General features: G+C 46.4%; 1 protein-coding gene across 1 annotated transcript in view; it reads left to right on the forward strand.

The window, feature by feature from the left end:
• LOC119387643 (neuroligin-3) overlaps nucleotides 1–13036 on the forward strand; it is a 249646-nt gene that overhangs the window by 94869 nt on the left and 141741 nt on the right. The gene's annotated exons all lie outside the window — the stretch shown is intronic.

Below are 13036 nucleotides of genomic sequence, written 5' to 3' on the forward strand. Positions count from 1 at the left end.
GTTGTTCCGTTTTGGTTTCTTTACACGCGTCGCTACTGATGCGCGCCATTTATAGCGCGAGCGGTGTACGGTAGATGAAAGGAGCGCGCACAAAGTGAGCGTACACGAAAACGTACGTGAAAGGAGCGCCTGGTGTATGTGCACTCGTATACAAGTCAATGAAAAATGGGCGCTTTTACAACGCACAGAAGATGCACGCCCGCTTACTACAGCGGAGGTGTTAAGCTTTTACTTTTCTGGCATGAATCTTACAGAAAACGTTCATAATCATGAACTACAGGCGCTCTCTTTGTCCTCTTCTTAACCTTCTACTTCGCTCCCCGAGCACGAGCGCCTGGCAGGCGCTCTCCCGCTGTGCCGATTTTTCCGGCGTGGGATGTAACAACTCGGATGGGCGAGAGAACAAGTACAGAGAGAGAGAGAGAAAAAGAGAGAAAGAAAGAGAAAAAAAGAGCAAGAAGATAGAAAGATAGAAAAACAACTAGACAGAGAGAAAAGGAGACGGAAAGAAACAGACACAAAAAAAAGGGATAGAAAACGCATAGAGCAAGACAGGAGGAAGTAAAGAGAGACAAAGAAATAGAGAGAAATAGAAGGAGATAGAAAGAAACAGGAAGCGAGAAATAAAGAGCTAGAAAGAAAGGGAAGAAAGAGAAAAAAGATAGAAAGAGCAAGAAAGAAATAGAGAGAAAGAGACAGAAGGAAATGAAGAAAGAAAGAAATAGAGAAAAAAAAACGTAAGCTTCCACACGGCCGCGCAAGGCTTGAGACAGAGCGAAGCTGGCCGAGCACGGCGCTGCTCGTACTCAGCTTTCCGGTAGACTAGATCCTGACGTAGAGCTCGCACACGTGCAGCATTCCAATCCCGATGATCGGCAGTATCTTCTCGTCGTCTCTAGTTTTCACTTTTCTTGGCCGCGTATTGTGGATCCGCTCGTCGCTGTCGTTCTCGTACAGCGAGAAGCCTCCCTTCACAATGCGTTGCTTCTTCGGGAGCACGAACTTTCTTTGTGCGTCCCATGAATGTATCTGATCAAGCGGCGGAAACGCGGCGGAACTCGATCGCCGCGCGGCGGAGGTTTCTCCGCCGCGCGGCGTGACTTAGCGATAGCAGCTGCGTGATTGTCGCTACTGCGCATGCGCGGCTTGGCATGGCGTCAAGAGGTTATGCCAGGCGTTCTAGCAGCTGCAGCGTCGCTGGTTGCCATGGCTAGGCGCGGCTGGCTTTTCGTGAAGCGCCGTGAAGCGTGAAGCGGTGATTTAAAGAGCTTCGCTCTTGAAGAGCCCCTCACCACCCCGCGTTCAAGGATGAGGGCGTGGTTTCCTCCTCTCCTTTGCTACCTTTTATACAGGCGATATCTCCCCCTCGACACTTATTTCTTAAAAGCACGTATACCATGTCAGCACTAAGCGTTCAGCTTATTAAGATTTTTTTGTTCTTGTAGGCTACACGCTGTTATCTCCGTTTGCGCAGTCGGAAACACAGAAAATGACGTGAAATCAGTTCATCGCGCACGATAGTCAGCGAGGCAAGGATGAACGGATGGGCGGCTGCATGGCAAAGCAGTATAGGAGACAACTCACATATAATATTTCACGCATATAGACCAATCGAGAATATGTACTGTATAGACGTCACGGGAATCACTGTTCCGCGTCACGAAGTGCGCCAGAAAGGCGAGAAACGCCAGGAGAGAATATTGCGCTCGTTTTTTGTGTTTGCAGAAGCGGGTGAGGGACCTTGTAAAAAAAGCTTGCGATCGGCCGCGATAGACCTGATAAGAGCGACGCTGGCCGATCCAGGTAGGAGGCTTTATCGGCTAATGCTAGGTCACTTGGCTCAGGCTAGGTTTCAAACCTGGTTTAAGCGAGCCTATTTTTCAGCTTTTTGTAGCTTTTGGATCGACCACCTATTTCTCCTCATGCCAGCCGCTTTCTTGTTCAAGTAGGCTAGGTCGAATCGCTGCCGCTCATCTCGTTCTCGCTCTGCAGCACGTCCAGCCTTGCGATAGGCGACATCTTCTTCAGGTGTAGGGTTCTTCCTTGGACGACCCATGGCTACAGACTCCCTCGGCACGACCAGGCGCTGCTCTATTATAACGATCCCGAGGGCATGCACATGTGCAGTAGGTCTAATTATGACATCGGCGAATCTCTACCAACTGGCTTCACACCGGCGGCGAGACCTTCGGTTCCTCCATGGTGCCTGAAACAACCAGTCATCAACCTGATAATACCAGGCGTCCAGAAAAAACAAGATCTGTCAGCACCAGCTCTTAAACAGCTCGCTTTACTTCTATTGTACGAGAAATATCACGACTCGACTCACATCTACACCGACGGCTCCGTCCTACCGAGCAGTTCAACAGCGGCGGTCGTGATTTAAACGATCGCCACAACTATCAAGTTCAGGACGGCTCACGCAACAACATCGACGGCAGCAGAGCTCACAGCGCTTCGCGCCGCGCTGCTTTTCATTAACGACCAAATGGGAAAAAGGTGGACGATTTTCTGCGACTCCAAGGCGGCACTGCAGTCTCTGCTGTCGACTTTGCGCCGCGGTCCGCACGAACAGTTGGTATTTGAGACTGCCGAGATGTTCCACCACCTCACCGAGAAAGGACACTGCATTACATTTCAATGGTTACCAAGTCACTGCGGGATTATCGGCAATGAACGGGCCGATCAAGCTGCCCGTTCAGCCCATACAGAGGACCGCGACCTGTCGATACCTCTTTCTAGGACAGACGCTGCTCGGAAGCTCCGCATGCTCGCTCGCCAATGCACCATGTCAAATTGGAATGAGCCACATTTCATGCATGCACGACTACACTCCTTTGGTCCCACGTTAAGCCTTCGACTGCCATCAAGACTTCGCCGAGGTGACGCTACCGTTCTCTGTAGATTATGGCTGGGCGTCGCGTTTACCCATGCGTATGCATTTCGCATAGGGATGGCCGACACCACCGCCTGTGAGCACTGCGGCGACGAAGAAACGATTCGGCATGTTCTGTGTGACTGTCCGAAGTATAGAACACAGAGACAACCTCTTTGCCATGCTCTCAACAAGTTAGACGACCAGCCTCTATCAGAAGAAAGACTTTTACGCCATCGTCCGGACATAACGTCGCAGAAGAAGGCTTTACAAGCACTTCTCGCCTTCCTGCGATCCACTGGCCTTTCAGAGCGCCTCTGAGCGGAACGCTCTTGTGTGTGTGTGGTTGTGATTGTTTTTTTTTCTTATTATTTATTTTCTCTCCCTCGCTTTCAACCCCCTATTCCCCAACCCCAGTGCAGGGTAGCATACCGGATGCAAACTTCTGGTTAACCTCCCTGCCTTCCTCTGCTCTTTCTCTCTCTCTCTAATTATGACATATTTAATGACGTAAATGGTTGGTTGCTAGGCAAACCTTTTATTTATGATTGGCGAGGTTATACTTAGTCATTTCGGTAGCTTCGACATGGCTCCTGCGTAGCTGTTGCGATGGCGCATGCGCGGCTTGCGGGACGTCACATTAGCCGTCGCGGTAGCTATGCGCGGCGGGTTCCGATGCCGAGCGCGGCTTGGCGGCGGCTTCGCCGTTCCTACTGCTTCGGCATATGCGCTGCTTGCCATGACGTCACACCAGCTAGCGCGGCAGCGAGGCGAGGCGTGGTCAGTCGGTGCGCAGCTGTGGCTTCGGTGGTTGCTAGGCAAAGGCGCGGCAGGGTTTCTTGCTGGGAACAGCCGCTTTTATGCCGTGCTTAACAGCTTCACTATCAAAATAAAGAGGAACAAGGAAGGCCGCCCAGAGCTGCGCTGTTCCTTCAGGCTTGGCACCACTAGTGCCAAGCTGCCAAAATTTTTATTATCAAAAAGTAAATTGCTAAAGTTTTATGTACCAAAACCGCAACATTATTATGACTCGCGCCAGAGTAGGGGACTCCAGATTAATAAATCGAAGCACACGGGTTTTTCCATATTTCTTTTCCACCGAAATGTGGTGCTCACCGTGGCCGTCAATCCAACCGACTTCTCTTTACTTAGCGGTGCTACACCATCCCGGCTCGTGCTAGGTGTTGCAGTGTTTTGCCCCGCAATGCAGTTATTAGGTAATAGTCACCAAAGTGTCGTGCCAGAAGTTCCAGTATTTCTCTAACAGCTCAAGCGTAAGTTGAATTTGTAACATTGCAGTCATAAATGCATTCACAATCAACATAAACGAAGAAAAAAAGGACATGATAGTTCAAATTGTCTTGTTTTTTTCGCCCAGCACTATCTACTGAAAAGCTGGTTCGTACACTTATCCTATACCTCCGTCGTGTTCCCCATAAAATTTTAATATGCGGAACCACGCATGCTACTCCGAAGTCTTGTTCTTCACTGTTTCCATCTTATATTTGATTGTCATTTTTATACGCTACTATCACTAGTAACCAACGAGGGAACGTTCCTAGGGAGGAGAATATGATTTAAAATTGGCTGAAAATTTCCGCTCTTCATTGTAACTGCTGTGAAAAAATTAATATTATCTGGCCCACGCGATTACATATCCGCGCAAGGGAATGTAATGAGAGAGCCGTTCTAAGAGTCAGGTGTCCTGTATTCGCAATGTAGGCCTGATTCATCGAATGCACGGCACAGTAAAGTAGAATCGACGGGCAAGCGCGACGGCGTAGATATTAAAAATAGTGACAGGTCGAATTTTGACGCCAGTCTTACTCTCAGGAATAATCTTGACATTGGCTTCCTAATCGCTGCTATTACTTGCTGTCGTTGTCAATAACTGACAAGAGATGGCAGGTCCTGAAGGCGCTGTTGTTTTTGAGAGCTTGAAACGCTCGTCAATGCCGACAGCTTCATAATTTCTATCAAGGAATGCCCGTTTTAACCCTTATTTCAACCTCAAATGTATTCTTTGGCTTAAGTGTGACTAAAGCGACAATGTAAAGCACCAAGGTCACATTCATAACCAACAAGAATTTTCTAATGCGGGAAGTCAGGGTCAAGGCAAAATATTAAAGTACGTTGACTTCGAGCGTACATCTACGTCAAGACGTTGATATACATGGCATTGTATAAAGCACGAAACGACAATGTATTTTAAATATGAGGTCAAATATATGGGCTGCGCTGTATTTTGTCGCGCGCCACTTCAACGATTTCCCTTTTCTCTGCTGTGGGGCTTATTCAGAGCTTGAAAGAAATAACGTTTTCATATATATACTGGTTTGTTTTTCATGATCAGCTTAACACAAGATTACTTGGAAGTTATTTTAACGGAGCTGTTAAACCTCACAATGTTTATACCAAACGAGTGATAATTTTACTAACAAAGTACGCGTACTAAGCCAGAATGAGGCAATCATTGTACATGTTTACGTCACTCATATTACATTACAGTCGTACTTGACTGCAGTGAAATATATATACACCGATTCATACCGGCGCTAATGACGCTTTCTCACAAGGATTCAAATAAAAATAGGTATATAATTGTAATTGGCCTCAAGGCGACCAAACTCCATGAAAAAGTATGGCGGTTTTTCTTCCGTATGCACGTTTTTATTTATGCATATTTGCTTTTTAGAAATCTTAGCCTTCCTTTATGCGCCTTCTTTGAAGATGTGATGGCTCACCGAGGAACGTAGCTGTAAAGAAAGCACGTGAGCGAACTCGGTCACAAGTATTATCCAGAAAAGTTCTAATCGAAACAAAAAAGCAAGACTAGAGACTTCCACTTTGAAATGAAAAAGAAAAATGTTTATAGATAAGCGAAGCTTCATTTTGCACATCGGTGTAAACGTTGCTTGTTCTTTAATATTTTGTTAAACATCCATTTGCCGGTGAATAGTGAAAAAACATCGATAAAAGAAAGTTCGGTCTAAGCCACAGTTTCCTTCAAGATTGCCGAATGGACGCGCAAACGTATAGAATGGCGAGAGTGCATTGGGAGTTCAAGTCTTCGGTATACGGAGCTTGTTTTGCCTCTGGGGCATTCAGGTACGTCTTAGATTTCCTTTTATTACGTGTTTGCGCAAGTGTGACATTGCGCCCGACTGTATGCGACTTTCGTATCTGAGTTTTGTGATTTCCCATGAGTTCAACCCGTCATATACGGTGGATGCGCTTTACCGAACACCGTCTCTGTCGTATGTTTCCCGTTTTCCTGTCGGAAAGGTCGTCACCTTGCCAGCTTCTGCAGCGACCGCTTACCATATGTGTTTGCGTATGCGGCAGAAGACAGAGGACATGCTGGCGAAGCTATCCTCTCTTTTCCACGTTGCTACTTCGATTGTCCAGTCCGAGGATGAGCACCCGGGCAGCTGTCGCAAGCTCCCTTCAATGTCACAGCGAAACACAGGTTGACGAAATAGGAAAGGCAAACTGGAGAAGTTCTTCCACGCAAGCCACGGCTACGGCCCCGGCTTATATATTTATATAGTTGCCCCGGCTTACATATTTATATTTTGTTGGCTAGGGCTTTACGAGTCCGACCGGACAGCTCGGTAATGTTGCAACGCCGTCTCAAACGGTTCTCTGTCAATCGTATTTGTCATCGGCAGATGTTTCGCGTGTTCTTCGTGCGTAGTAAGCGAAACGGCCCTGCTTGAGCAAGGGCGTCTGCATTTGCTTATGCGCTTTCACGGCGGCGAGGCTCCCAGTTACCTTCGTGGAATACACAAAGTGTTCGTTTTCGCCATAAAGTCTGTGCTGACTGACTGGATATGACATAAGAAAAGAAATAAATAAATGGCAGACAAGTACATTACAGAACCTGTCGTGGTGCAGACAGGTGAACTCTGTAATTTAGTTTTCCATGTAAATGTAGCCGTGCGTGTTACAGACTTACGTCAGTTGCATGTTTGCGTTGGTAGAGTGAGAGAGGTACAGTACACGTTCGTTTCAAAATTCACTGTCAAACAGCGATTGCTGTATTGTTCGCAGTAGTAGCCTCTTTTATACCAGAAAGCCATTCGCGATCGCCGTTTCCCGTGCCTGGTTCGCCGGCTTGTGCTAATGTGCTATATATGGAGCGACGAGTGAAGACTCCTACAATTCTTCTCGTTCATTTTCTGCTGATTATTGTGTTCTGTAGCGTCTGCTTGCTTAAAACACCCTTTTTTAGCGCCACTATGTTTTATCAAAAAAAAAAAAGTTTCTAAAGACGTATTACATGTACTTATTTGCATTAAGAATTCAGAGTTCGCACTACCTTTCTCTCACCTCCTCTGAAACGTTAACGCGGATTTCATGGTAATGTACACTTCAAGGAATATGAAGAGAAAGGGAGGGATACATATAGAGGGGATGAAGAAAAGTTGACACTGAATGCTCAAGCAGATAGGTATCTCTGGAAATTCAGTACGTCACATTCGTATGAGTACATTACAATTAATCATTGAATAAACAAGAAGTCGGCGTTCCAGCTCATATTGCTCATGATAGTACTCCACGCACAATTATACGGAGCTATTTTAAATGAACCTGAGACTGCTCGGTGTTCTCTTTATTAAATATTTATTTAATAGAACGTGCTGTTCTGTGGATTTCTGTCCTTCAAACATTGTTTTTCGCTTTTCGAAGCTTATCTTGTTTGCGTTTGTAATATTCGCCCGGTTATTATTATGGATTGTGGAAACGTGCAGGCGTAACGCACATATAAAGAAGACAAGCGATTGCCTACGGAAAATAATAAAAGAAGGAAGGTAAAAAGATAAGAGGCTAGACTCCGCAGAACACACTGTCTAGAGGACCACACTTACGAATTTTAGGATATCTTTGTGAACATCGCATCAAGCCCAAGTTTGACATGGAAATGTGCAACGACTGAACGTAATACAACATACATCAGGTTGCTCAAAAACGCCGAGCACATAGTCTTCCGCTGCGGCTTGTTCGTGCAACAACGGCATATTTTATCTTTTTTATATCGATCAAATGTATGCAACGTTACGCTGGTCAAATTGCTCACAGAATGGCTACTCTTTAACCTACAAGAATCCTAAAACGAAGTGCTCAAGCTTTTCGCTGTCGTGTGCGCAAGCCAAGCGCGAACTTGCACGTGCTGGTATTTTACGAGAGTAACCTTCCAGTCCCTTTTACCTTGCTCCAAAGGTGCACCTCTTTCCTTTTTTGTACTCCACGGCCAGCTGTGCGACTTACGGTGTCTATGTCCACCTTCAAGACAAAGAAGAAAGTGAAAAGTGCGCAGGTCGTTTCACAAACTTCGAGTGTACACATACCTTATGCACCCAGTTTCGGTAGCGCTGTTGCTACGCTCCCGGGTGCCGTGTTCACAAGTTTTTGAGCGCTAATGTATACTACCCGCTCTTGTGTGTAACGCTGTTGTGCGTACAGGCAATAGGGCCGCATTGTCGCGTAGGCAGCGCGAGCGGGGGTTAGAACAGGAGATTTCAAAACATTCGCACAGCTGTTACTCGAAGCAACGCAGTCGCCTCTTCACCCCTTTTGTCGCACACGTGGTTCCCTTACTGGAAACTCGAAACGCTTCGCCATGTTCGCACTATGCACGTTAAGACCTGCGCAGCGCGTCTCCCGGTAACGTTCGCCACCTCTGCTTAATTAAAAATGCTGGCTCTCACTGAAGTTGCCGCGCAGACTCTTCCAACTAGCACGCCCTTTTTCTATAGCTCTTTGAAGATGTAGTTGCTTCTATTGTTCGATCTTTGGGGCACCAAGGGGAAAAAAGAATACCAAGCTAAAAACGAAGAAGTGCGTTCATTGAGTCATAAAAACAGCGGTGAACATGTCAAAAACAACATTATTAACGATGTTTTGGTGAATGCTTAGCTTCAGCAGGATCATTGACCCTTTAATAAGTCGTTAAAGGGTTTCGATTCCTTCGGCCAGCTAAGTAGAGTTTCTTCCGTCCAAACAACCAGAGGCGTGGGAGACCTGAATCAAGCCATGTGATTCGCCAGCATCGGCAGGCGCTCGCGAAGAGAGATTGAGACAAAACGTCTATCTCCGCTGGCACTTTCTCGTCAAATCGATGTTAGTGCTTGTTTTTTTTTTTTTTTTTTCTCGACGCAAAGCACATATTCGTGTAGGAGTCGCTTCCATTTCGTCAATTAGAATTGTTCCGCGGCACGGGTGTATACAGAGCTCGATAGAGAGAGGGCACGTCGCTCGAAGATCCTAAGATGAAACGTGGCCGAAAAAGGACGCTCGTCCGTTGTCTCGTTGTGCCGCTCTCAAAGCGGCGGCGCCGCGGTGTCTTTGAAGCGGTGAACGCTTGGACAGAAGAACTGGACTTAGCGAGGAAGAAGATTTCGAAGAGGAAGGAAGAGGCGATGAGGTGGCGAGAGGAGACGACGACTTTCGCGAGGCGGCGCGGCGAAGCACACGGCATTGACTCCGGGATGCGATATTAGATTTACCCGATGTAGACAATGGTGACAAATGACCGTGTCTGGCGGAAGTCGGGCGCCTTCTGCGTCGTCGTCGCAACCGTCCTGCAGCAAGAAAGTTGGCGAACGGTAACGCACTCGGAAGTATATACGAGCGCCATATATCTCTCGCGTGGCTGGCTTCGCACAATATGAGAGTAACTCCATGGAAGAAAAAACATTTGTCTCGAAGAATGGACGACGGACTCGGTCGTTTTGCTTCTCTTCAGCGCCGCAAAGAGCGGCGACGATTGAAGCAGGCGAAGATCTCTCCGTGCAGTGCCGAGTTATTTCTTCGGGGGAAGTGATTGTGTCTTCACCGTATGTGCACCTCGTAGAAATCAAAGGGGGAGGTGAGGAAGGAGAGGATGGCAGGCTACATTGGGTCAGGCACGCAAGGGTTAGAGTCACACTACCTGAGGTATTTTCGCTACATTTCTTTCCTCGTCATTTTTCGTATCATTCGCTCGCTCAAACGACTGCGCAAGGCAAAAAAGACAATAAAAGCTCTTTTCGGATCACTATATAGCCGTCCAGCTAAGCTAGCAGGCCATCCAAGGCTTTCTTATTTTGTGGGGAGAGATTGGCTGGACTTTTCCGATTGAATTTCCGTCGCTCTCATTTTTTTTTGTCTTGCTTCTGTGGACGATAAGGTATTCCCGAAGCTGAAATAAAATTTCTTGGAAGATTCATCAAGGTGGAGGAGTACCTTCAATATTAGCATGAATAAAACATTAGATTTTTGTGAAATTTTTATTGTGGGCAGTTTAGAGAAGCCTTAAAGGCAGATGAGTGATCGTCACCTAATGCGTTTTTGCTGTACTTGAGAAAAATCAATGCAGCCAGCAAGAAGCAGTCGTAAAAACTACCAAAATAATTGAGAAAACCTAAATAAGCCCCAGTGTCTACTGTAGAGAAACATGTCTGGAAGAGCAGTTCTGCGCCTTATTCTCACATTCAGGCTTTTAAAAGACGGAACTTCCTCTATCTTCCGATGCCTTTTTCCGTCACAGGCTAAATAATACCCGACATAAACACTCGCCATGGTTACGATAGAAGCCGACGAAGAGATTTCTGAAACCAGGCTAGCTGAGAAAGAGATTTAGCGCCTTAGCCGATATTTCTTCCCTGAAGTTTTGTCCATAATAGCACACGATAACGTTCCAGGCCTTCGAATGCGAAGCGTGCTTTCCGGATTTCGTAAATGTCCTTTGTGGTAATGGAGGCGACTCATAAAGCAAGCAACAACTCAGTCTCTCTTGCTCTATGACTCTCTCTCTACTTCCACAACATACATACATACATACATACATACATACATACATACATACATACATACATACATACATACATACATACATACATACATACATACACACACATATATATATATATAGTATAGCATATATATAGATGCTCAAGTGAAGTGGACGAACGAACGAAAAACGATGCTTTATTGCCAACGTTTCTCGTTCGTTCGTCCTCTTCACTTGAGCATTTATAATACTACCGAATCCAGGAAGTTCTTCTTTCTCTCTGTCTCTCTCTCTCTCTCTCTCTATATATATATATATATATATATATATATATATATATATATATATATATATATATATATATATATATATGTTTGGGCATTAAATTGAGATTTCCCAAAGGCTCACCGGGACATTCAAATCTTGAAGCCTTGATTCGGATGAGCCCTAGGTGCTTCGCGATGGAATATTGTACATAGTGTCCTGTGTGGTACATGTGGTGATGTCATTTATAAAAATAGCAAGAAAATGTGTGAGAGCGCACGCTATGTGCGCTTAGCAAAAAGAAACCAATACAGGCCTTATTTGCAGAGCCGGCATAAGACCGGCTCTACCTGTGTGCATTGACTCTGAAACAGAAAAAAAAAATCCTTGGAATTACACGGGCGCGCTCGTGCAAAGCCTCTGTTATTGAATGCTTCCCAGCGGCGCGCAGAGCCTCGCAGTGCCTCGCCACTAAACAAGTGCGTTCGCCTTTAGAATGCGCCGCCCTTTGGGAAAACACGCCCATCCAATCTCTGTCAGCTGTTTTTGTACGCAGGCACCCCTTGACACGCCAAACGTCGGGGCTTCGTCGCCGTCTCATATGCGGCCGCAAAACGTTCTGTTGCCCGTCGAAAACATCTGCAGCTCCGAATGACTACATTCCTAAAGGAAACGAAATGGAGCGGCTGTACAGAGCGACGTTGGGCTCAGTGCCGTTCAGCTTGCGCCTTATGCATAGATAAATTTTATAAACAAGAAATAATAGAAAAATAAGTTGGTGCGATGAAAAAAATTTGGGAAATTTGCACTAAGTCGCGCAAAGCTCCGCACAGCGAAGCACGGGCCCGCCGCCACTCGCACTCGCCGTCGACCGACACGTCTAGATTCGAGATGCGCGACGTCCTCCTCGGGAGTACGCACTTTCTTACGACGCCCCATGGCTGACTCGGCACGATCGGGCGCAGCCGGGCTATGTACTGCAGAGCGGAGGTTGCGCGTGATGTTTCCGTCGGTGGGCGCGGCGTAGCTCCGTGCATGTTTGGCTTGGCCATGGGGTGCGGTGTCTGGTCGCGATGCTTGCTTCCGCTCTCTTTCTATCTTATTTTCTCTCTCTTTGCATCCACGACTTTAAACTGCCATGGGATGTTATGCGCGGCGTCTCCATCGGTCGCTATGCGCGGCGTTCTTCATCGCAGAGCGCGTGCTGTGCTCGGCGGTTGCTAGACAACCGCGCGGCGAGTTTTTCGTAACACCACTGCCATGTTTATTGCTTGAATTACAGCTTCGCCTTTAAAAAAGAAGAAATGGTAACGCGTACGTTATTTACTTTTGTCTGCGGAGACTATTTTGAACCACATTATCATTGTACTGGACACTCTGAATACTATCTTTTGACTGCCCCAGCACCCCCTGTTTTGAACACAGTAGAAGACATTGGCTCCCGCGGCGGCAGGCATCGGAACGTAAACTCCAACTTAAAGTTGTATTTTATCCTAGGAGTGTGCAACCCTGTACATTATCGAGACAGGTCATTTTAGATTTGTCCAGTGAAGCTGATTACCTCCACTCCAGGCCACGAGTTCGCAGGGGCTTATTCTGGGAGGCTCACGTCCGTCTGTAGGCGCCGTATGTAGACAAAAAAAAATTCGGCAGATCTCACGTACCTTTCTTTATTGTGAGGTATAAAAAGAAAGAAAAAAAAATAAAAATAAAAATAAAACCTCGGCCTGCACCATAATAATATAGCAGGCAATGCCAAGGGGAAAAAAAAGGAACAGGGCAGAGCCAAGTTAAATTTTGGAGGGGAAGGAGAACGGGACCCCAACCCAGAGTAGCGGACCAAAAAAAAAAAAAAAAACTACTGTTCATGTTACATTGATTTCTTGCTGCTAACATGTGTCAGAGTTTAATCTTCGGTGCTGAATCTTGAAAGTGGTAGCTCTTCAGTCTTGTCTTCGTGGAATCTTCCTTGTCTTGTTTCCTTGGGGGCAGGCTGTTGATTTTTGGTTTAACTTCTACTGATAAAGTGCTCTGTAAAATAATGAAATTTTGATTACTGACCCCACCCCCCACCCCCCACCATGGTAGAATGTGATTTGATTACGTGTCAGTAGTAGATGCGG

The sequence above is a fragment of the Rhipicephalus sanguineus genome, chromosome 3 (genome assembly GCF_013339695.2).
Source record: "Rhipicephalus sanguineus isolate Rsan-2018 chromosome 3, BIME_Rsan_1.4, whole genome shotgun sequence".
In the NCBI taxonomy this organism is placed as follows: domain Eukaryota; kingdom Metazoa; phylum Arthropoda; class Arachnida; order Ixodida; family Ixodidae; genus Rhipicephalus; species Rhipicephalus sanguineus.